The following is a 26,352-nucleotide window of genomic DNA, read 5'->3' as shown; positions in this document are numbered from 1 at the left end:
TAATGAGTCTCGCTGAATTAAAGGCAGAATTGGACAGCCTCCGTAGCCGAGTGGTCAGGAGTGGGAGTGTAGTAACACACGCTCTTTGAGTAGACCGAGGATCAAACCCCTGACTGCTAAATACGGTCGATCTGCCAACCCGCACTGGACCAGCGTGGTAGATTATGGTCCATTTTCCTCAACAGGCATTGTTGAGGAGGCTTCTATCCTGCAGTGGGTTGTTAATGGCTGCAGTTTTATCTTTTTTTTTTACCTTGTTGGAATGGGAATATTATGAATATTTTCACGTGTGTAAAAAGGACAAGTTAACGTATTATTATTATTATTCTGTTTTATTTAAATTTTTTATTATTATTCTGCTTTTTTATTTTTCTTCCTCTCCGCCCCCTTTTTTTGGCTGATGCAAAAAAAAAAAAAAAACGTTCGCTTTCTTGCATCATTTGAAACGATCCAATTATAAAACCTGAAAGGCTGGGTTTTTTTTTTTTTCTTTTCTTTCTTTTCAAAAATAAAATCTGGTGTCAAATTAATTTACTGAGATTTAATGTTATTTTTGTATTTTCCTTTGAGGAATAATGTATAAAAAAAAGGGGGAATTAGTATTTATTCCTTGGTGGAAAAAAATCAATAATTTTCTTTTTCGGTAAGACTTTCAGTATTTCTCTTTGTCATCAAAACATACAGTACTTCCGCAGGGACTGAGATGATCATAGAGGATAAAGGGGTTTTGCGTAGATACATCAAGTGTCCCATAAACAAGCCATCTTTGCTGCAGAACACACTCCTGTACATTCTCTCTCTACTCTCAGCTTCCGCACTAAAGCCGTCAGCATGAGAGAAGGACAGGTAACGCAAGTGGATCGAAGGGAGAATAACATCCCAGCGTTTGCTTTGCTTAGCAAGGGAACACTTGTCACGTCGCTTGACCACGAAAAATGGAGATAGTTTTGCAACGCAGATTTTAAAAATAACACACAGGTTGGACTGGTTTCTAACATTCACTTTGCGGATAAAGCCAAAGTTTAGTAGGTTCTAAGTGAGGTCTTAAAGGAGTTTAATAAAATGAGTGGATGAATGGGAAAATAACGTACCCACAGACTCTTTTTGGTTTTACGAATTTAATTAATGCTGTTGGTAAAAAGCCGTTCTGTGCAATAAACCACAAATGAGACTAATAAAACAATAAGTGAGACTAAGCAAAAGGAATTATTTTATTTCAAGGCATGGGTCATAAAGATTACAAGCACGAAATTTTAAGGTTATGTAGTCCAAGAAGGAAGGAAAAAGTAACCAGTTTCTTCGGGCTGGGGGGGGGGAGTGTGTGTGCAGAAGAATACAGTCAGGGTACTTGAAGGAATGCAAACGCAGAATGCTGATATACGGAAGGAAATGATAACTAAATTTACAATATAAGAAAAGTTGTTCTTTTGTAATTAGAGACGTGCCTTTAAAAGAAATGTAATTTATCTTACTGTTGTGTTTTGTAAATACTGTTACAAAAACGCGCAACTACAATCGACCAATTTGTCCGTCCCTTATAACAGTTGGAGAGTCAAGTATAACAGAAGTAAAATAATGCTAAAATTAATATATCTTAGAATTTTTTTTTTTTTTTTTTAAGTGAAACGTCTATAGGCGCGCTCCAGGCAGATTTCAAATGGGAGTAACTTGCGTTCGTGGATTGACAAAAAACGCAGCGAAATTGCGTCCGTTGCCCTAAGTAAAGGCATTACAAACATTCTAAAAAAAATACAAGCATTCTAAAAAGCCAACTGTGGTACTAGGTTAAATGCCCCAGATCTCGTGTGATCTGGGGCATTTAACCTAGTTAAGTTAAGCGCCCCAGATCTCGTGTGATCTGGGGCATTTGACCTAGTTAAGTTAAGCGGCGTTATGAACGGTTAGTAATTTGGAGGGTAACCACTTGCGGACACCCAGTAAAGTTGTCTTCCTTTCTTTCATTAACTTGTGAAAAATATTCTTCCGATTTTCAAGTATTATTTAATTTTTTATTAATTGGTAAGGTAATAAAATGTAAATCTGTGCTTTATGTCTTTACTTTTATAGCCTGTGGATAATAGTCTTCCTATTTTCGCTTATTAGAATCGCCGTTAATAGAATTAAAATTCAATTCCTAAACGTGATCACAATGACCGGCACTTACTAAATATCGTATAATTAACGGTATTTTGTTATGGAGTGTCCATAAAGTGATTTGATCGTACAGTGAAGCAATCGTAATGCGGGGATGTCCACTGTAGTGAAAGTAAGGCGTATAGTACACGTGCAATGCGTCGGTGAATTGACAAAAATCGCCAAGAAAATGGGACACGAAATGATTCAGCCCCCCACTATTGTACCATTCCGTACCAGGCATGAGCAACGCTTGAACCAATCAGTACCCCTACTGATTACGTCATGCTGTTTTTTTTTTCGTCATTCTCCACCATATTTAATAAATTTCGACGGAAAAAAATTTATAATTCAACATGCCGAAGACTAATAGTGAGCGTTGTAAGGCGTATAGAGCATGTGTACGTGCAATGCTTACCACCAAAACCCCCTCCATTGAGCACAAATGAGAGATCTAAGCTATTTCGACAGAGGCAGAAATTACGGCGTACGATGGAGTTTGAACAAAGAAGCCGGAGAAGGTCCATCCACATCTTCAAAGCCTTACATCTCCCCAGAAATGTTCTTAGAATTGAATTTGGAAGGAGTCATGGAAGTTCGGCCGGCGGAGGCGGTTGTATGGTGGGAGCATGTTTCACTGGCAGGAACTTGGATTCCCTAGTGCATGTGGAACAACGTATCACTGGTCTCCGCTATCGTCAACTGCTTGCTGACTGTGTACACCCCGCTATGTTACACTTTTCCCGAATGGCGATGGTGTCTTCCAAGATGACAATGCGCCGAGCCATCGCGCACTTGTTGTGCAGGAATGGTTTGAGGAACACAGTTCTGACTTCCAGCATATCGAATGGCCTCCGAACTAACTCGATATCAATTCCATAGAGCATTTGTGGGACACAATGGAAAGGCATATCAGGCGTCTGGATACACCAATCACCTCCATACCTGCATTGCTGACCGCATTACGCACAGCTTCATTGGCCATACTTCCCGAACGCTTCCGACATCTTGTTGAATCAATGCCACGTCGGATAGCTGCTGTACTGAGGGCAAAAGGATTCACTGATCACTCAATGTATTTTGATCGCTATAACAACTAAGATAGGCGATAAATTTGAAGTGCTGGAATTAGCCACGGTGTCTTCTATAAGATATATATATATATATATATATATATATAAGTGCATATATATTTTTTATATATATTTTTAATGCACATCGGCAGAGAATTTCGGTTGAATTGGCATGTTTCGAATACATGCAGCATCAGCTAAGGCGTGTATCTCGTGTTTGTAAATTGCTTATTTTTTTTTCTCATTTTTAAGATCGAAATTCTAGTTAAAACTCTATTAGTGATTCCAAAAATCACTCCTTTCTATATCAACGCATAGCAGTGTTTTTAAGTGAGTAGTAAATCTTAGTTTACGGGAGAACACACACTGTAAACTTTTCCCAAGATTCTCCAAATGAAAACTTATGAAACTAAAGCTTCTCCCATCGGGAAATGTTTCTCATTTCGGTTGGCTGCCGGAGTCGGACCCGGGTCTTTCCCACTATTCCTAATTCACAGATATTTTCGTTTCCTTTTCAAGTTTTTCTGAAGAGTACCACTCCCCACCCTTGCAGCTTTCTTTCCATATATGATGACAAGACTATGAACCAACTTATCTCCAATAGTTTTGCATCCCCACTAAATTTAATATATTATTTTGACCGGACTGTTCATAGCTATGCTATGCTATCCGAATCTTTATTTAATGCACTTAATACAGCGAAATCCTTCTTAAGACATGTTTGCAGGAAGCAACGAGTTTGAACTTCTTGAGCATTAGAATTAGTAGAGGCATACGATGCAAGAAAGCAAGCTTATGCAACCTCAGCCAAAAAAAAAAAAAAAACCCTCCCATTTCACCTATTCGTTCTAAATGCCTGTCGAGCTCAGCCTTAAATTGATTTATGCTAACAACTTCCATAACAAAAGATGGAAGTCTGTTCCACCAATCAACTACCCGCTGGCTAAAGGCAAATTTCCACACATCTATTCTACAACTGTGTTTCTTCAATTTGAATCTATGCCTTCCCCCCCTAGGTTCTTAATCTGAGCAAGAGGAAGAATCCCATTAGCATTCGGCTTGCTCATCCCATTCAAGGCCTTATACACCTCAATCAGATCACCTCGCAGGTGCCTACTCTCCAGGCGCTGCAATTTGCAGAACTTAAGCCTTTCTTCATAAGAGCACCCCGTTGTTCCCCTCAACAATCTTGTTGCCCTTCTTTGTACTCATTCTAGCAACTCTGCATCCTGCCTAAAATGAGGCCTCCACACCTGTACACAGTAGTCTAGGTGTGGCCTGACCATTGCCTTGTATAACGGGATAATCAACTCCCTGTCCCTGATAGCAAAATTCCTATATATCATTGACAGCAGCCCGTCTGCAGTGCTCAGCGAACTTCATATTTGACGGCACAATTACTCTCAGGTCTTTTTCACTTTCCACTTCCCTGAGTGTAGTACCACACAGTTCGTACGTTTCTCTTTGGTTATTGCAACCCATATGCAGTACTTTGCATTTGTCAATGTTAAACTTCAGTTGTTACTTCTCAGCCAATTTTCCCAACTTATCTAGATCCAGTTGGAGTAGCATACTGTCTTTACCTTTGTATCATCTGCAAACTTGGACATTAAGCCTGATATACCTTCATCAGTATCATTGATAAATATACAAAACAACAATGGGCCCAGCATCGAACCCTGGGGAACTCCACTAATAACATTTGTCCACGAAGAGCAGTGTCCATTGATTACCACTCTTTGTCGTCTCTCACTCAACCATCCCTTTATCCATTGTAGCAAATTATCCTTAATGCCGTACCTCTCCAATTTGTACAGCAGTCTTTCATGTGCAACAGTATCAAAAGCTGTCCTGAAATCCAAGTATATGATATCAAAATTATTTTTGGCATTCAGTTCCTTTGTGACTACATCATAGTATTCAATCGAGTTGGTCAGACAAGACCTTCCCTTTAACAAACCCATGCTATGTCTTAACTATTACTGCAGTCTTGTCTAGATGATCCTGCAATGCTTCTTGAACCAGTGATTCTATTATTTTCCCCAGAACACAAGTTAAACTAGCAGGTCTATAGTTACTTGTGTTACTTTTTGAACTCCCTTTGTGAATTGGTGATACAGTTGCACACCTCCAGTCCATGGGGGCCTCCCCTGAGGTCCAAAGAAGCTCTCATAATTATGCCTAAGGGTTTGCTGAATTCCTTTGCTGCCTCCTTTAATATAACTGGATAGATCTCATCCACTCCAGGTGCCTTCCTTATGTTTAACTTCAACAATTTCTTCTCCACTTTGCTCTCAGTTATTACAAAATCACTTAGCTCTCTGGTAAGGTTACCTCCCTTGAAGATGGTTTCCCTGAGCGGGAAAGCATCTTCAAGAGCCTCCATTATCTTCACACTTCAATCCTAATATGAACGTTATTAGGTAGGTGTTTCTTATTTATTAGTAACTGGTGTGTTAAGCGCCAAAGCAACTAAGGCTGTGAGGCGTCAGTATGTTTATAATTGCATATATTCTGTGATCGACTTGCCTGTTTTCGGGTTAGATAAAAAAAAACACGTAACCCTCGCCTGAGACCAACTAAAATAGCCGCGTTGTGTAAAAAAGACCATGAAAATTCTTCCCATCATTGACAGAATTCGAACCCAGACCTTTTCTACCCGCTGTGAATATGTCCAATGTGATTACGGTATATCGACTGTGTGCTACAGCGAGAGCTCATTTGTTAGTAATACACTGTATAAACGATCTCCTGTCATAACCGATTTCACACAGGAATCAACGTTTCTTCCTATTATTGGTCGAAAACAAGTAGTCATTTTAAGTTTGTAAATGCGGGGTACACATGCATTTCCTTTATTATCATTAAAAAATTAAATAATAGCAACAAAAATTGATTTTTGTTATTTTATTAGTATGATATTCTTATATCAACATGTCACGTAATTTCTGTGTACGTGACTGCTGTATACAGAAGTTTTGCTACCACAACAAAGTAGTGCGTCAACTCTTAAAAAGACGTGTTGTGTATTGGAACGTTTGTAAAGTTCATACAGAGGTGCATCCTACATTACGATTTTTCTCGATTTCTAGGTCCCAATCGAAGAAACTGCAATATTATCTACCAGGAGTACTAACAGTGCTTGTTCAATAATAATTGGTATTCGGAAAAAATAAATAGGGCTTTGTTTGTGCTCGACAGAAGTCAGTTTCCTGACTTGGAAAATCATTCTGCCGAAAACGAAGAGACTGGGAAGTCCAGGGATTTGAACTGTCAGTTACAGATGCATCTATTTCTTAGGTGTTAGCTTGATGCTTTCTTTGTAGCTACTTGTGATCTGTTTTCCTAATGAAACTCAAAGATGGAAGCAGCTACTGTTGTGGCCACCGACTAACATTTTTTGCTTGGTAATTTTTAACTCTTTCTCCTCCTCACTGAGATATTTCCGTCTCTTCAGTTCAATAACTGTTTTCCAGCTTCTTGTTTCAATACTTTCATCTAAAAAATCTTATCGTTTTTCTAAAACAAGGCGTTTCTCACTTATTTTTTTAATTATTATTCACTATAAAGGCACACTGTGTTGGGCATGCTTGTATTTTTTTTTATATTTACATGTTTTGTGCTTGCACTTAATTATTTCTCATTCAGAGTTTTATTTGTGAAAAATTACGTACTGTACCGCATGTTTTTTGAGATCAATTTTTTTTTGTTTAAACTTTGAATTATCAGTTGTGATGAGAATCAGGAACTGGCAATTTAAATATTTTTCTCTGTACGTTTTTTGGAGATAACTTTCAGTTGATAGTCATGCGTCATCAGTACGACAGTTATAATGTTTTTAATTTTAAGGAATGCTTAGAAAACTGTATTTTTCTATTTTTGCTTCTGTGCAGTTTTTTATATGTTGGTGGTTTATTAGTTAATTTAATCGCAAAATAAGAAGAGTGCACTCATTTATGAGTCGTTCTCGCTATAAAACTTAATGACATATTTGCAAAGGCGATAGTTTTTGACTTTGATTTGTAATATAATTTGATAGTTCCCCTTCCAAAAGTATATTAATAGTTTAGAAAAACTCTTAGAAACTCTTCGAGCCCTAAGAAGCTTCAAATAAATTTATTGGAGAGCTAAACATTGTTACAGTTGTCTTCATGTGTCGGTCAAATTGTAACAGATTATATAAACTGGTGGGAAAATTAAAATACCATAAAAGTTATGCTTTTTTTATTCTTCAAAGCATTATGCAATTTTTTTTCAACAGAATCACATTAACATAACTTATATACTATATACATCAAATGGTGGACTTGGCGTATTACAGCCTTAGTCATGCGCCACAAAAACCAAGCCGATAGAATTCTTGTGCTTGTGAACAAAAACGTTTATTCATTCAGAGAAATTAATAGTGTTGACCCACCTTTTTTCCGTAATGGCTGCTTCAGTGTATTGTGAAAGGTTTTCTAATAATTTCTACCAATGCTCCTCTCCATTCTTTAAAACGTTCATGAGCTTCCACTGACATGTCTTGGCCTTTCTCTAATTCTTTGTTCTAATTCATCCCAAAGATGTTCAGTTGGGTTGAGATCGGATTTTTGTGTTGGCCCAAATCTGATATTCTTTTTTGAGCTCAGCATTCACAATCCTTGTTTTGTGATATGAAACATTGTCGTATTGGAAAGTGTACATTAAAGCAGTTTGGAGCATCTATGCATTGTGATCAGTGGATCTAGTCCATACCATGAGACACACTCCAGACCATGATACCTACTCCCCTCCCATATTCACAGTTGGCAGAACACACTCGGGTAGAAGGCAGAACTTGCACTTGACATTAATGAAATTAATCTACAACACAGGTTCGGTGTACCTTACACCATGTCTATCGATGGTATGCATTTTTGTTTGTTATCAATGGCTAGCTGGCTACAGCTCTTCCGTGAAAATTCATGCCGTGTAGTTTTCAACGTGTCGAGGAAACACATACATTTGCCTGTGATTTATTTCATCTCGTACAGTAGGTTCTAACACCTTTCGTGTTTGTGATTAACGTTAAAAATACATGGGTCTCCCATTTCCACCACCCCTGTTTTTTCACCCAGAGATTCATAAGCCATGACTAGTTGTTTAATCCAGGTTGCTCAACGAAACCGAAGTATTCTCGTGCGAACACTATTCATAAGTCCAAACACTTTCCAAAACATTCGATCGAATATATTAGTCCATTTTTGATTGCCTATGCTATCCTGTTTTGCCTATTACGAGTCCTCATGGGTAGCACAGTTATTATAATCTCCGTTTTCTCCACGCTGGGTGGAAAAGACCCGAGTTCGAATCCCGTCAATGGCGCGAGGAATTTTTATGGGTATTTTTCACATCGTGGCTGAGTTAGTCGGTCTCAGGCGAGGTTAGCATGGTTTTTCGTCCAGCAAAAAGCAGATCAACCATAGAGCATACTCAATTTACAGACATATATACGGCGCAATATATACTAAGTTGCTGATGCGCGTAAAACAGTAGCAGACTATGGTGATGAGTTTTCTTCTTTATGGATTCTAGTGGTCTCCCAAGTGGTCCCTAAATGTCTCTCATACACATTTTTGACCCGGAATCGCTCACTTCGCTGTACACGCCAACTTGCATCGTGAAATCAGTGCCACGTTGAAAAGAATAGTGTTTCAAATTCATAAAAAATTTAAATAAAAATTTGTTCTGTTTATGCTTCATTGCGACCACATAGATCAGAAAAATTTACAACTAGTCATTTTGACGATTAATATTGTCATTAATCGTATTTGCATTCGCATGTATAGGGACCACCGTCAACTCAAACACGTGTACAACAGCATTTGTACATTGACCGCTTAACTTTACCACACCTAAACGTATATACAAGTACATGCCCAACCGTTCTCTCAAAATTGTTCTTACTGTGTCTTTGTCAAAACTGTTCTGCAATTAGTTAAATGCCCATCCGACGGTCTTGGCGAACGATTTCGCAAATTTTTTCAACATTCTCGTGTGTCGTTGAAGTTGGCGGTTTTCCTGTCTTCTTGCCGTTTTGTACATCTTCTCGGCCCTCTGAACCATTTGTGTCATTTTACACACGTGGCTGACTCATGGTTTCATAAACATACTTTTCGTAACATCTCCAACGTTTCTTAACCATTTTTACTGAGTTTCTTTAAAAATTTAATAACAGTTCTTTGCTCTAAATTACGATCACTCATTTTTCCAACGAAGGGTTAAAACGTGCTGATTCACTTAAAGAACCACAGTTCAGTCAAAACTTAACCGATTTGGTACCTTAAGCGTTGGTAAACAACGATTCTCGTTTCATTTCAGCTGCTGCTTATACTTAATAGGAATTAACCGCCTCCTTTTATAAATACGTCTGAAATGAAGCTCTCATTAAGAGTGAATATAACCATAGGAGATCATGTTAGAGAACATGAAGCTATGAAGGAAATATATACCGCTTTCATATACAATATAAAGATTTAATTACCGCTGCATACATGGGTATACGTGCTAGTGAGCGTATGTCTCTTCACGCACGTGCCTACCGTATAATTTGTATAAGCTCTGCTTCCATTATCCTTAATACACTTATGGAGATGCGAGCTTAAAGGGATCATTACTTCTAAGATGATAGCCACCAGGCTTAATAAACCTCGCTTCGAAGCAATTCTGATGGTAAATCAAAATCACGCTTTCTGTTCTGTCGGTTATTTCACGTTCGGCTTACAAACCAGACACGACTACTCACCAAGGAAAACCGAGAAGCTGCCTTCGTTCAACGATAATTAGTTCGCCTACCATTACTGCCGATTGGTTCGTCTCTCTGGAGAAGAAAACCAAATTAGAAACAAGCGCAGGGACACTTACAAGGATATTGGAAAACTGTCTGACAGTTTCCTAGCAGCAAGATGTGCGTTGTCGTATCAGGTACACGTAAGTGCATGTAAATCAAAAGATTTTTGGAATAACTGCTGTAAACTCAAAACTCCAATGCGATTACCGAGAACACACAGAAATGCTATCCATTCTTGTTTCTAATTTCCTATTGTTGTTTCGACTGTTAAAGGCAAATAAAAGTCGGCAAATTTCTTAATTAGGCCTGATTTCCTAATTTTTAAGTTCAGTCTTTAAAAGTCCAATCCAATTGAACGCAGCGCGAGAGTTTCAAATTGCATTGGAATTAATTTTTCTTCACGATGAATAACTCCTACATTATCAGAAGTATAATTATAAGAATTGTATTCTTAAAGCCAAGGAATGGATTGAATTTACATTTGTTGCACAAAATCTACCATTCAATTCTAGATGAACTTAATAAAATATAATAAAAATAGTGTTATTTCAAATAAAAAGAGCATACATTTTAAGCTTTAATTTTACTTTAAATACATTAAAAATCAGTGGTTCCTTGCTCACGTGCCTGTGTCATATGGATGCAAAAATGCCTCTCTTCCTTGATCGGGTGTTTTTCCCAATGTATGACATCTGCCTTTCCCATTTTTATGTTTTTTCTGTCTGTGTGTTTATTTTGCTTAGGAAGGTTTTTTTTTTTTTTTTTTTTAAAGCCAATGATCAAATCAACAAAAAGCTAATAAAAAAAGGTAAAAGTTTGTAGCCGCAACATATTATACATGATTATTCAAAAAGAAATAAATACGAGGAAAGATAATTTGTATTATATCTTTTTGTATTTATATATATATATTTTTTTTTTATTTAGCATGCAAAGTGAGAGCCGCGAGTTAAATTAGTTACTTTAATTTGGCTGGGTCATTTCTCGTATGCTGTAAATACATATCAGCACGACCTTTGTTCGATTATGAAGCTGATCCTGATTCTAAAGAAGTACAGAAAAATACGACGGGTAATAACTTAGTGGCTTGGATACAGTAGATTCCACTCCTTTTTTATTTATTAATTATTATTATTATTTTTTTTTTTTTTTTTACTATCGGCCCTGCACTGGATTTAAGTCCCTCACTGAGGCGTAATTCCAATTATCCTGTTCACCAGATTCATCCAATTTTGAAGACTCTTCTTGGAACGTCGGATTGGGAATCAAAGTCTTCATTGTGTCACACTGGAGCAACAGAGGTTGACACGTTGGGATACACTATAGTTTTTTGATCAGCAGACTTAAAATTTTTACATATCCACCATACAAAAATAGCATTCATTATAAACAAATAAATTTTCTGTTTATACTCCGGCACGACAACCAAGTCAGTAGAGTTTACAACCAATCGTCAATACAAATATCTTTCGTATTTAGTAGTCACGGGCTTGAACTCTGGTCCATTCAAGGAACGGGTGCTATGCACACTCGCTCCTGACCACTCGGCTACGTCAGGCCTATACATGATGGTTTATAGGGTCTCTCCATATTCCTGGTATAGCAAAAGAGGCATACACTTATAACTCTCACGAAACGATCCCCCCTAATGTTGATTTGCAACTACCCCAGGAAAGCTGAGGTGCCCACAACTTGTCTTGATCGTCCAAAATAGGCTTCATGTGCATCGCAGAGCTTTGTGCCACAAATGATGTTTTGCTTCAACTGCTTCGGAATCCACACACAAAGCAGAAGCCTGGTGATAGCTTATATCTTCATAAGTTATCTAATAAGTACTACTGACTGCAATATATCACAACATTGGTACGCACTTTTACTGAATGGCTACTGGTATAGCAAAAGAGGCATACATTCCTGGTATAGCAAAAGAGGCATACACTTATAACTCTCACGAAACGATCCCCCCTAATGTTGATTTGCAACTACCCCAGGAAAGCTGAGGTGCCCACAACTTGTCTTGATCGTCCAAAATAGGCTTCACGTGCATCGCAGAGCTTTGTGCCACAAATGATGTTTTGCTTCAACTGCTTCGGAATCCACACACAAAGCAGAAGCCTGGTGATAGCTTATATCTTCATAAGTTATCTAATAAGTACTACTGACTGCAATATATCACAACATTGGTACGCACTTTTACTGAATGGCTACTTTATATTTTTCATGAAATGGAGCCCTCTTTCATTAATAACATCATATTACGTGTTCTTACCTTGTGATATAAATCAGGTGGGAAGATACCTATGCTTGTTGTACAATTCAGGTTGACAATGTGGAAGGCGAAAGATCTAAGTGATTTTTAATGTGGCATGGAGTTAGTGCCTGATGCACCGATATAAGTATCTCGGAAACTGTAATCCTGGTAGAGTTTTCACGTACGACTGTATCTCGAATGTATTAAGATTGGTCCAATAACTAAATGACATTCAGCCAACGGAAACAGGAAACAGTTCGTTGATGTGAGAGGCCAGCAAAAATCTGATAATACTTGTTCAGAGTAGCAAAAAGGTTAACAACTTAGTACAACCGTGATGACCAGAGAAGCATTTCAGAATCCACAAGTCATCGGTCGTACCTTGTTTGCTTATAAAGACATTACAGTACAATAAATAGTTTTTCACAGCAAATGCCATGACGCTTTTATGAATTTTTGCAATATGCGAGAGAATAATCAGTCATCTTCAACTTTCATTTCATATTGGAAGTCTTTTTGCTTTTTCTCTTAACGAAGTCACGATAAGGTGTGTAGAACCCTCACTCCTGGTGAAACCACTAATACAAATACGTTTCCGTACTTATTGATTTTTTTCCCTTTTGGGATTTTATTCATATTGTTTGTCAAACTCTTGGCGAAATCGAGACATGCTGAAATGATCTGACTTCATAAAAGCCTCCACTTTTTGCCTGATAGTGAGCAGTTTTGTTCCCCCTTTATTGTATTTGAATGTGGTAAATTTAAATCTAAGGCTTAAAAATTTTATATGACCCACCATTTTCAGGGTAAAGTTAATGAAAGATTTACATACGGATACAGTTTTACTGTAATTAATATTGTACCAAATTAAGTATAAAATATTTTGTTCGTGCTTTCATTTAATAACTGATATCTAGAGTTTCCCTGATAAACGTCGAACAATATTCGATGAGTATATTTGGATTCGAGTTTGGCTGCTAGCGCTTTTCCATATCGGATATCTCTTAATGAAAGCTTTCGTCATGTTCATCACTGAGAGCACCTATATCCCGTCTAAAAAAAATCTAAATGTGTATGTGAATTCTGGAAATACATATTTAAGCAATTAAGTTTTAAAATAAGTCGAGCATGTTTTTCTTTAATGATAATATTACCAAACTTTTCTGTTCTAACATTGCCTAGGAATGGCACTGACCATTTTAAGAGTTCCGAGAAGTCTTTTTAATTGGGTGTAATGGGGTTTTAAATGTTGTTACCTTATATAAGTATTATACTTTTTGGAATAACTTCTGATTTTCTCATCACTTATTGTCTGTAATTTATTTTTTAAATATAAAAATGCGCCACAGTCCTTATTCGTGACTTTACACAGGTTTTTTTTTTGCTGAAACTCTCTTGTATGCTAATATTTAAAACCTTCTCGGTGTCTAATTGTCAAATTCTGTTCCTCACTGTTATTATATTTTTCATTTACATGTATTTATTGTTACACCTCATTGCATGATTAGCAAGGGAATATAATTGCATTGCTTTATTGTCCTATCTCTGTTCTTCAGACTGTAAATAGCCTGTGTATATGTAAATAGCTCTGGTAGCTGATTGGTAAGGTTCGCCTTCCTGTCGCCATATACATAAATATATAAATAAACAGTCACTTAATTTTCAGTCATAGCTTGATTCTTCTTCTTCCAAAATTCCATCCATCAGATAGCTGAAATATTGCTTGGTTGTCATGAGGAATTGATTGAACAGCAGATAGCAAGTTCGTATATTGTATGCAATGTTTTATCTCTGAAGAAAATTCAGATGTAAGAGTCAAACGGAAATAGCAATCGCTTTCATGATTCTTCAGCTATTTCCATACCTTCAAAAGAGTAAATAGCACTGATGAATGAGAACCCGCTGGATATTCTCTTAATGATGTAGCACATGAAACAACAAATGTTGAGAGCCCAGCTTTTATCCCGATTCCTTACATCCGAATGAAACTTCATACTCCTTCATACTGATCAAAGGAGTAAACACTTGTTTTAGGGACTTCAAAATCAATTCCCCACACTCATAAAATAATGAAGCAGGATTATTGACACACTCTGTGGACATTATGCGCGGCATAATGTCTTGAAATAATAGTTGTTTCTGCAGCACACCAGCGAGCAAAGAATAACATACAACAGGACAGCAAGAAAGCCGTAAAATTGACAGCCAGGTATGACTTCGCAGTTCTATAACTAATTAATGCAAGAATTGAAATATTCTAATAGTTTGAAATATTCTAATAATCTAGATAATAAACATTTGCCATTATATTAATCAATATCTATGCGATTGACACTCTTCAAGTCGAATCTTTGTGAGATGTGACATATGCCTATTTTTTAAAAGTAAATCACGAAAGAACTTTTTCAAAAAAAATGAAAAAATTATGGGTTAGTGAACATTTCCAGTAACATTTTCGTAATCAGAGCATAAAAATACCCGAAAATCGCTCAGCTTTATACTAAGGAGAAAATCAATGTTGTACAGCATGATCATTAAGGATGGTTATTAATCATATATAGGAGATCTGCAGTATACCAGGAGTGATGACAAAAGTGAGTGCTTAAATATTATTCGTGGGGCGCTCGACCTTCCCACAGTTATTTTTTTTTCCTTTTCTTAGGTTTATAGGGATTTGTATATTTTCTAGTTGTTTTATGAAGAGAAAATATTGATTTAAAAAAAATTATTTAAGATTCGTACAGCTTTGCTACCTTAACAATTCACTCATTATAATTATCATAGACGTTATTCGTAATATACGTAGAATAACGTCTAATATACACTATAATTTGAACACTATAGCTTAAACTAGAAAGAAGCTAGGAACTTGAACTTTATAAATAGGATGGAATGATCAAAATATAAAATAACTGTTGGACATCTATTTTTATATGATGCTGTGAGTAATTGCTTCTTCTAACGTTGTCGATAATTACATTATGTAAATGATTTGCACTCCTGTAAATATTGTAAACATGTTTATGCATGCAAGCATACATTCATGTATGCTTGAATGTATACCAATGCTAGAAGTATAGAAAATAAATTTGATGAATTTGAAGTGTTGGTCAAGACATCAAAGGCGGATATTGTTGGGATAGCAGAGACGTGGTGTCACACAGATATAAGGAATGCTGAACTGGAATTTGGGGAGTACAATGTGTACAGAAAGGATAGACAGGATAGAAAGGAAGGAGGTGTTATGCTGTTAATTAAGAAAAACATAAAATCAAAAGAAGTGCACCCAGTTGATATAGATGAACAGTGCACTGTTGAGTCAGTTTGGTGTGACATAAGCACTGCCAAAGCAAAAATAAGAGTAGGAGTGTGTTATAGGCCTAATGACTCGAATGAGTACAATGAACAATTGTACAGAGAAATAGTGTGCCAGTAAATCAGAATGTCTTATAATGGGGGATTTTAACTTCCCAGATATTGACTGGAACTTGTGGGTTGGTCACTCACACACTAGTCAGACTTTTGTGGATTTATTGGATGATTGTTTTCTGCAGCAGCATGTTCGAGAGGCAACCAGAGAGATAGAGAGAGAGAGAGAGAGAGAGAGAGAGAGAGTAATACTCTTGATCTGGTTATCAGCAGTGATCATTCGTGTATTAAGAATTCGCAGATAAAGGTACTAATGTGGGTTACTTAAAGATATAATTACCATCAGGGGTAAACGAAAGGGTTTTTGCTTCCGTAAAGGTGAGTACAGTGGTCTCAGAAAGTTTTTAAATTCCGAACAGTGGGATAAACTGACGCTGTTACTAACAGTAAACTCTAAGTGGGAAGCATTCAAGGAATTAATCGTGGATGCTACTAAAAGTTTCATATCTATTAAGAAATATTGTTCAAGCTTTAGGCCTAAATGGTTATCTAATGAACTAATAAGACTCGTAACAGGGAAGAAAAATGCATGGGATGCATATAAATTATCAAGCGACTCAGAAGCCTATGGCAGATATAAGCTAGTCTGTAATCAGGTCACAAAGGAGGTTAGGCAGGCGAAGGCGGATTACGAGAAATCCTTGGCAAAAGATGCTAAGAAAAACAGCAAGGATTTCTTTACTTATATAAACTCTAAAAGGAAGGGAATGAATCTGATTGGTCCATTTTACATCGATGGTTTGACTGTTGATGATCCTGCTCAGAGAGCAAACAAACTGAATGAGTATTTTGCATCTACATTCACGTATGAGGAATCATTAAGGTTTGAAAATGGCAGAAGGTTATCAAATTGTAGCAGGATACTTAATGATTTTGTAATAAATGAGAGCAAAGTGGAGGAGAAATTGTTGAAGTTAAACATAAGAAGAGCACCTGGGGTGGATGAGATCTCTCCAGTTATATTAAAGGAGGCGGCAAAGCAACTAAGCAAACCCTTAGCCACAATTATGAGAACATCCTTGAACTCGTGGGAGGTTCCCACGGACTGGAGATGTGCAAATGTATCCCCAGTTCATAAAGTGGAATCGAAGGGTGACACGAGTAATTACAGACCAGTTAGTTTAACTTCTGTTCCGGGTAAAATAATGGAGTCACTGGTTAAAGATGCATTGCAGGATCATCTAGACAAGACTGCAGCAATGATTCAGACACAGCATGGGTTTGTTAAGGGAAAGTCTTGTCTGACAAATTTGATAGGATATTATGATGTGGTTACAAAGGAACTGGATGCAAAAAATAATTTTGATATCATATATTTGGATTTCAGGAAAGCTTTTGACACTGTTGCGCATGAAAGACTATTGTACAAATTGGAGCAGAATGGTATTAAGGGTAAGTTGCTACAATGGATAAAAGGATGGTTAAGTGGGAGAAGACAGAGGGTGGTAATCAATGGGTGCTGCTCTTCGTGGACTAATGTTATTAGTGGAGTCCCACAGGGTTCGGTGTTGGGTCCACTGTTGTTTTGTATATTTATAAATGATATTGATGAAGGTATATCAGGCTTAATGTCGAAGTTTGCAGATGATACAAAGTTGGCAGGGTTGTTAATGACAGTAATGGCAGTGTGCTACTGCAACAGGGTCTAGATAATTTGGGCAGATGGGCTAAGAAGTGGCAACTTTAGTTTAATCTTGACAAATGCAAAGTACTGCATATGGGTAGAAGTAACAGCAGAGAAACGTACCAACTGTGTGGTACTACACTTAAGGTGGTACAAAATGAAAAAGACCTGGGAGTAATTGTGCAGGCAGATATGAAGTTTTCTATCCAATGGAGACAGGTTGCCAGGGCAGGTCATGGGGTTTTGTCAATGATATATAGGAATTTTGCGAGTAGGGAAAAGGAGGTGATTATCCCTCTGTATAAGGCAATGGTCAGGCCAAGCCTTGAGTACTGCGTACAGGTCTGGAGGCCTCATTTTAGGAAGGATGTAGATTTACTTGAGCGTGTACAGAGAAGGGCAACAAGATTGGTGAGGGGAATGAAGGGATCCTCTTACCAAGAGAGGCTTAAGTTCTGGAAATTGTAGTGGGAGGAGACTAGGCACCTGCGCAGTGATCTGATTGAGGTGTATAAGGCCTTGAATGGGTTGGGCACGCTGAATTTTTTCCCTTGTTCAGATTACGAATAAGGGGCATAAATTCAAATTAAGAAAAGACAGATGTAGAATAGATGTGCGGAAATTTGCCTTTAGCCAGCGGGTTGTTAATTGCTGGAACAGACTTCTATCTGTCGTTGTGGAAGATGATAGGTTGAATAAATTTAAGGAGGAACTGGACAGGGATTTGGAGGGAAAGGTGTGATTATTATTTTTTATTATTTTTTTTTTTTTTTTCGGCTGATGCTGCATAAGCTCATACACATGCTTTCTTGCATCACATGCCACTACTACTACTACTGCCACTACCACCACCACTACTACTACTACTGCCACTACCACCACCACTACTACTACTACTGCCACTACCACCACTACTACTATTTCGACAGGTGTGTGTGTCTTTTACGTAGAAAAGATTTGGTTTACTCCGTAACCTCTACTTTTACGTAGAAAAGCGTGCGAGGAGGTGGGCGAGCAAATCGAGCAGGGCGCGAAGCTAGGGCTTATAATACCGGTCAAAATCTTAATACCGGTATTTCAGTATTTTTAATTTATGATACTGCTATTCCAAAAACAAGCGTTTTTTCAATAAATTTTGATGAAAATTAAGTGCAATAAAGTAAAGAAAAAAACAAGTACTGTAATTACTTGGATTGATGTTTTAAGTAAACTTTTATTGCAATAATAAATATTCTGAAAAAAAATCATTAAAATACAGTTATTCTAAATACAAAAAAAAAAAAAAAAAATTTGTTACTACAAAGTTTAGTTATGTTTAAACATCCACACTACCTGTCCAAATAAAGTGAGCTCTTTAAGAAACATAACCAATCAATAGTTTGATCGTTTAAAATGGATCTAATTTTGGTAGATACAGTATTTGATTAATGGCTTAATGGCAGAAAACGCCTTTTCGGATTCTATTCTGGTACTATTGTACTGAGATAATCGTAGACAATCTCAGTCCATATTTTCTAGGCTTTGAACTTTTTTAGCAAAAATAGTTAAAAGTATCTCATTGAAGTCGGGCAATTTTTTATTTTGGAAATAATTTGCGGAACACTGATGTTCTGTTCCACGTTGGTCTTCCATGGTTGAATTATGTTCATCATTTTCTGAAGGAGAAAGATGTTTTATTAAACGAAGTATAATTTTCACTATAATATATTTACTGAGCCTGGGAGAGAGCAAAGAGTGCAGTTAAGGAATTCTTATATATAAATGCAAAGAGCAGAAGGACAAATCAGATTGGACCCTTATGTAATGGTCGTAGGATAGTATTAGGTAACATAGCTGAAGTTGCAGACGGACTCAACAGTTACTTTGCATCGATATTTACATAAAAAAACCCTTTGTCTCAATTAGATATTATGGAAGAGAAGTTGAAAAAAATTTAATTAATAATGTTGAAATTTCAAATGATTATTTAATGAGAACTTTCGCGCCTACAGGCGAGTAAGGCTCCTGTGGTTGATGGCATATATCCTATAATCTTAAAGGAGGCGGCAAGTGAGTGCATTGAATCATTAAGGCTAGTTATGAGAGCATTACTGGACTCAGGAGAGATTCCGTTGGATTCGTGTAAATTGGAACATAAAGGCGGTTCTAAGAGTGTAACGAGAAATTACCGACCGGCAAGTCTAACTTCACTTGTAGGGAAAATCATGGAGGCAATTATCAAGGGTGGAATTCAAGATCATTTAGATGGAAATGGAATTCTGTAGGATACACAGCATGGTTTTTTGTAAAAGGAAAATCATGTTTAACAAATCTGGTTAGCCATTTTGACAGGTCACTGCTGAGCTGGATTAAGGGAATAATTTCGACATTGTTTATTTGGATTTCAGCAAAGCATTTAACTCAGTACCAAATGAGTGGTTACTTTATAAGTTGGAATTGTAGGGAAAATCCTTAGATGGATAGCACGATGGCTTGAGGGCACCAGGCAGAGGGTTGTGATAAAAGGTTATTCCTCAGATTGGGTTAATGTAAGAAGTGGGGTTCCCCAAGGATCAGCATTGGGACCACTGTTGTTTTTGATTATCTTAAATGAAATCTATGATGGGATGGAGGGCGTGAGGTCTAAACTTGCAGATGATGTAAAGATCAGTAGAGTAGTTAATGATCGCCGCCAAGCAGAGCTTCTTCAGAGTGACCTAAATAGACTTCCGGGATGGTCAGAAAAGTGGCAGCTATGCTTTAATTCAGCAAAATGCAGGGTCTTACAACTGGGGAACAGCAACCCGAAAATTACTTATACACTTGGTGGGGTTGAACTAAAGTCAGTAGTGGAGGAACGGGACTTGGGAGTTACGACATGGTCAGACATGAAGTTGTCCGAGAATTGTGGACAGGTTGCAATGTTTCATGGTGTCCTATCGATGATTTATCGAACATTTGCTAGTACAGTTCACGACGTATAATCACATAAAGGTGATTTTATAACCTTTATGTGATTAAATTATAAACAATTATTTTTTTCTAAATTAGTACCGAAAAACCGGTATTTTTTTGTATCAATGCCGGTATTTCAATACCGGGAAAAATGACCGTGTTTGTTTGTTATTTGGTTTTTAGGAGCATTAGCAACTAAGGCCATATTGCTCCGGAGATATGCGATGGTCATTCCCTGACCTTTCCGCATCCTCCGTATTTGGTGGTCATGGGCTCGAACCCCCTCATCTAATCAAGAAGCGTGTACTACGCACTCCCGCTCCTGCCCACCTGGCTACGGAGGCGCCAAAAAAAAAATTACCGTGATCCCGGTAATGTAAGCCATAGGCGAAGCTCCCTAGTTATTACTATTATTGTTGTTGCTTTTATATTATTTCTCCCTAATTAAGAGTTCCACCTCGCGACGGGTATTGCTACCAAGTACGCAGGGTGGTTGTTATGTCTGGTGTTACTGTTGGTCGAGGAGCTCTCTGACTATCCGCGCCTCCGTAGCCAGGTGGGAAGGAGCAGCAGTGCGTAGCACACGCTTCTTGATTAGACCGAGGTTCGAGCCCGTCACCACCAAATACGGAGGATGCGGAAAGGTCAAGGAATGACCACGGCATATTCCGGGAGCAATATGGCCTTAGTTGCTAATGTTCCTAAAAACCAAACAACAAACAACAACAACATCTGACTATCCTGCAGGTGTTCAGGATTGCGACTTTCTGGAGTTCTTTGTAGGTGTTCTCTGGGAGCCCTATTGCTGCTAGGCTGTTATGTAGTGTCTTTGGAACCATACCTGTAGTTGACACGATGATTGGGATGGTTCTTACTTGTTGCATATGCTACCTCTCTCTGATTTCTTTTCTTAGGTTCCTGTACTTTCTCATGGGTTTTCTTGAGGTTGCCAACGTTGGGCACTGCTATGCCAATTAGATAGGTAGCTTTTCCTTCTTGTCCGATCTGTTGTGCGGGATTGTCTTATCCGTTATTATGGCGCGGTCCCAGTACAGCCTGTGGGTTACGGTCTCTAGTAATTCCTGGGGTTCGTATTTGTAGTACAGTACACTTTCTTTGACGATTTTCCTTTATTATTATTACTACTACTACAAATAGTTGAATGCTAAGCAGCGAATCAAACAAATCCAATATAGAGGATCGTAGACCATAAAATTCATGCTTGCACATTCAATTGACTCTGTTCGATGTGAACAGAGTCAATTGAATGTGCGAAGCATCAAGGAATAGGGCATCATGTTTTGATTTATTTTGTCCAAATTAATTCACAGATTATGAGAGAACATGGCGAGATTTGAAAACAGTGGATTTTCTTGGGGGGAAAAAAGCATTCTGGTGACTAGTGATAAAAGGGTGAACGTAGAAACTAAGATATTTATAGAGTATGAGTTCAAAAATTTTAGCAATTATGTTAGGGATAGTAATGTGTCGATAGTTGCTAGCCTTAGCTTTTTAATCCTTATCTTTTACATATCGAGATAATGTAGGCCTGCCTCTTTGAACCCTGAATGTAAATAACCATGCAGAAAGACTACTTGGAGAGGTTTGTAAGAATCGGTGCCACAGAGAAACTACTTTTCTTGAAGAAAAGAGCAGAGAGGGATCATGAGCAGTGAAATCTTTAAAACGCTGACTAGAATAGCTGACTAGATGTCATCGATGACTAATCTACCAAAGCAGTCGTCAGTATTAGATTCCGACTGAGAAGTGGGGATAGAACGAGACTGTTTGGGAGAACAGTTTCGAAAAATGGCTAACAAAAAGATGAGTTTCGAAAAATGGGTAACAAAGAAATGGGTAACTAATCTTGAGGCTGAACGAGGCATTCCAATTCTGCCTGCTTGCCTGCCGTTAACATTCTAATCCTGCCTTCCATGCTGTTAACTGAGAGATCCCATTATCAGTTTGAGATAGCACCATAAATTGGAATTCGGAGCGAGTTCAGCTTCTACTGAGTGAAGGTAATGAGAATATTGAGATTGCATTATTTTTGAACACTATGTCAAAGGGAATAGAATGAAAAGTAGCTATAGTTAGTTCTGAGTTTTAGATACCTTTTTTGGAGGTAATTTTTGCAACGAATTAGATATGTTAACTTGTTTGACATCCAGTAAGAAACGTAACCGTGAATAGAGGTAGTAGTAGTAGAGGATCTGATGGAAACGAATGCAGAAATTGCAGAATGAAAGATTTAATACAGATAAAATTATTACCATATTTAATACCACTCTTATACCACGTGAAATTAAAAATATAATTTATTAAACTATTCGTCTAAACTACATACACTAAGGTAACGTTTCAGGTATCTTACCGATACCCATCATCAGACTGTGCTGTTGGGGGAGCAAAAATAAAAAGGGTTACAAATTTGAATACAATTAATTACCAATATTACGATTACAATTGCCATTATTATCATTACAATTATACTATACTGTATTATACTATACAATTATACTATATTATACAGAATATTATACTGTATTCTGATTTTACAATTACCATTTGCAAATAAACAATTCTAAGTTTGGATTATTGTTACAATATAACCAGATATTAAATTAGGTAAATGCAAAGAGATTAAATTCTTAGCTGCTGGCAGACTCCTCTTGCTGATGCTCCCAGAAACCTGATGTGCGTACAAGCAAGAGGTGCTGCCAGCAGTTAATTTATAGGTGAGGAATTAATTCCAATAGCTGATAGAATTGTGCCAGGGTTTTTTTTTTTAATCCTATATCCGGGGTTCTTGTGTAGTGGACTCCTGAAGTGGCCTTCGCTCTCCTACTCTGGTTATCCATCCTAGATCTGGAGCTCTTGTGTAGTGGAATCCTGAGGTGACCTTTGCTCGAACATCAGGGTTGGTGCAGGCTAGTTTTGTAGTCTGGAAGGTGTTATATGGGCTACTCCTCAGGACAACTGGCCTATTTTCTTTTCCCTGGTTTCTCATTTCTTCTATTTTTTAATAAAAAAGATGAAAATATTGCGGATTGAATTCGACTTCCTGTTTTCTATTGATAGCTGAGGCTCCGAAGATTTTTATCAGAAAGGCTTCTTTGAATTTCCTTCTGTTGCCTATCATAATATTGATAATTGTAATTGTGTTATTGGTAATTGTATTCAAATTTGTAACCCTTTCTATTTTTGTTCCCCCAACAGCACAGTCTGATGATGAGCATCGGTAAGATACCTGGAACGTTACCTTAATGCAGTGGTTTTCAATCTTTTTTTTAATAACGGCACCCCTACTCAATTTTCTCCCTGTTAGATCCGATTGTGTGTGTGTGTGTGTGTGTGTGTGTGTGTTTATATATATATATATGATATTTTACAATAATATAATTATAAAAATTACATTTCATATATATACAGTATATAATTTTATTATTTATACAGAGGTACTAAGTAAACATCAATTATAGATCACCACAAAATTAAAAATATACTGTACACTTTTTTATAATGAAATAAACATATAAATTAAAAAATAATAATAAGTTTAAGTAACTTAAACCCAAATTACGTGGCACCCCTGGAATGTTGTTGCGGCACCCCGCTTGAAAACCATTGCCTTAATGTATAGTAGTTTAGGCGAATAGCTTAATAAACTATATTATTAATTTCACGTGGTATAAGATTGGTATTAAATATAGTAATAATCTTAATGTAAAACAACCACGTAACGTTCTTCCCTAAATATATTAATACAGATAATTAATGTAAAGATAAATCGATTCAAAGATTTGAATGGAGAACCAATCAACATTGGCCAGAAATGGATTTAGCGAAATCCAATCAGCGTTTGAAACTTAAAAGTATTTGTGAGAGAAGGTTCAGAAGTAATTGCAATAAAGAAATCGGTGACAATAGGGAAGTGATCAGATCGGATGAAGTTGTCACCCTTTGAAATTGTGAAGACATTTGATTCAGGTAGAATAAAGTTGAATACCTTATAAATAACGAATACATAAACAGACACCAAAAGTCCAAATTTTTCGTCATTGCACACGTCCTATATTACCTTAAAGGTTACACGTAGCTTCTCAATCGCCAGGTTAGTTTCGCCGCTGATTCAGATGTTTCGGATAATTTGAAATGCTGTCAGTTATGTCGTGTATTACGCTTGGCAGAAAGGAAGAAAGGTAACGCTGGCCACCAAAGAGTGGCCAGCATTACCCACTTTCCATTAGATGCATAATTCGACGGAAGACTGGTAATGTTTGCTAAAAATGCTTAACAATAATATATGAGGAGATTAATCAGATTTAAAAATATCTAGGGAATAAAATAGATAAAATAAAATCTTGAAGGCATAATATACAGGGCAAAGAATGGAAAAGTTAAGGCTCTTCCTTTCTTAGTCCTGTATTTTAGCAGCATGCAGTCTATTCAAACGATGTTTGAAAGAATGAGTATAAAAGCTCTCATATATCGTATTTTTAGCCACTTTCCAAAATGAAGAGCGGACTTAAGTCGATCACCATGTCTGTACCTACAGTAAGTATCCCATCCCAAATTATTTCATTTTAATTACAGTACAACGATTTAACTCCCTTTACATGTTGTTGTTATTTGGTTTTTAGGAGCATTAGCAACTAAGGCCATATTGCTTCGCGGGTATGCGGTGGTCATTCCCTGACTTTTCCGCATCTTCCATGCTTTTATTATTTTTTTTTTTATTATGTAAACCACAAACACGAGAGGTATTAGAACCAATAGTACTTAGTACCGTGCTTGGGTTGGAGGTTGAGAAGACGAAAGAAGATATTTGTTGACATTGGACTTGAACTTCTGTAGACTGTAATTTTCAGGAAATGCGTATGACGGCAGGTTGTTCCAGAAAACGGCAGTTGAATGAATAAACGAGGAAGATGAAAAGTTGGTTCTGTGAGTTTGAAGTTGCACAGTAAATGGATGTTGACTGGTTTGAAAGAGAGAGAGCGGGAATTATAGAAGCCAATTCAGAAGAACAGTGCCCATGGAAATATCTACAGTATAGAAGAGGCATGCAGAAGAAACAGTATGTCTATGAGACAGCGAGTGGAGAGACTTTGTTAGACATGAATCATTAATAAACCTAACTACCCTCTTCTGAATGGAATCAAGAAGCCTGAGAGAGAGGTTTTGGGGGCACCACCCCACATGAGGGAACAATATTCAATTGTAGGGCGGATTTGCGATTTATACAGAGTGAGCAGCTGTTTGGAAGAAAAGTAATGCCGAGAGCAAAAGAGAAAACCACGTTTTTTAGATGCAGAGGAAGCAGTATTTGTAATAGGCTTGTGCCAAAAGAGATTAGAAGTCAGGGTAATCCCCAATATAATATATCATTTTGCCTAGAAATCGGAGTGTCACCAAAGATAAGCATATGAGCAGAAGCATCCTTTTTTGCGAGATATAAGACAAGACTGAGTTTTATAAGTGTTGAAATCAACTAAGTTGTCTTTGCCCAACTGGAGAATTACCTGAAGATCAGCATTTAAGAAATTGGTAGCGGATTTTCGATAAGTTGAAGCTGATTGAGCAGGGCAAGGTTTCCCAAAATGGAAAGTAGAATGCAATGTGCTATCATCGGCAAAACTATGGATAGGATTTCCAATCAATGGAAGAAGGTCATTAACATACAAGAGGAAAAGAGTGGGGAAAAGAACTGAATCTTGGGGGACACCGGCATTGGTGGAGAAGTTAGAAAACAGAGAGTCATCTACCATCGCCCTCAGTGAGCGATCATAGAGAAAACTGGATAGGCAATTACAAAAAAAAACAGTTGGCAAACCATAAGATGGAAGCTTGTTTAGAAGACCTTTATGCCAAACACGATCGAAAGCCTTTGAGATGTCAAGAGCAACTACTTGTGTTTCACCAAACTTTTCCATTGAATTAGTCCATAAATGGGTAACATAAGCCAGAATATCACCAGTGGATGGACACTGACAGAATCCATACTGGCGATCGTTGATCAGACGGAAGGTTTATAGGTTGTTAAAGAGTTGGCGGTTAATTGATTTCTCCATTACTTTAGAAAGAGTAGAAGTAA

The 26,352-nt window shown here is 37.3% G+C and overlaps 1 protein-coding gene across 1 annotated transcript in view; it reads right to left on the bottom strand.

Moving 5' to 3' along the window:
• The window catches only part of LOC150076388 (ras-related protein Rab-37-like), a 213,801-nt gene that overhangs the window by 114,537 nt on the left and 72,912 nt on the right, over positions 1 to 26,352 (bottom strand). The gene's annotated exons all lie outside the window — the stretch shown is intronic.

The sequence above is a fragment of the Mastigoproctus giganteus genome, chromosome 13 (assembly GCF_048544385.1).
Source record: "Mastigoproctus giganteus isolate SK-2022 chromosome 13, ASM4854438v1, whole genome shotgun sequence".
NCBI lineage: Eukaryota > Metazoa > Arthropoda > Arachnida > Uropygi > Thelyphonidae > Mastigoproctus > Mastigoproctus giganteus.
This window is presented reverse-complemented; position numbering and strand designations above follow the sequence as displayed.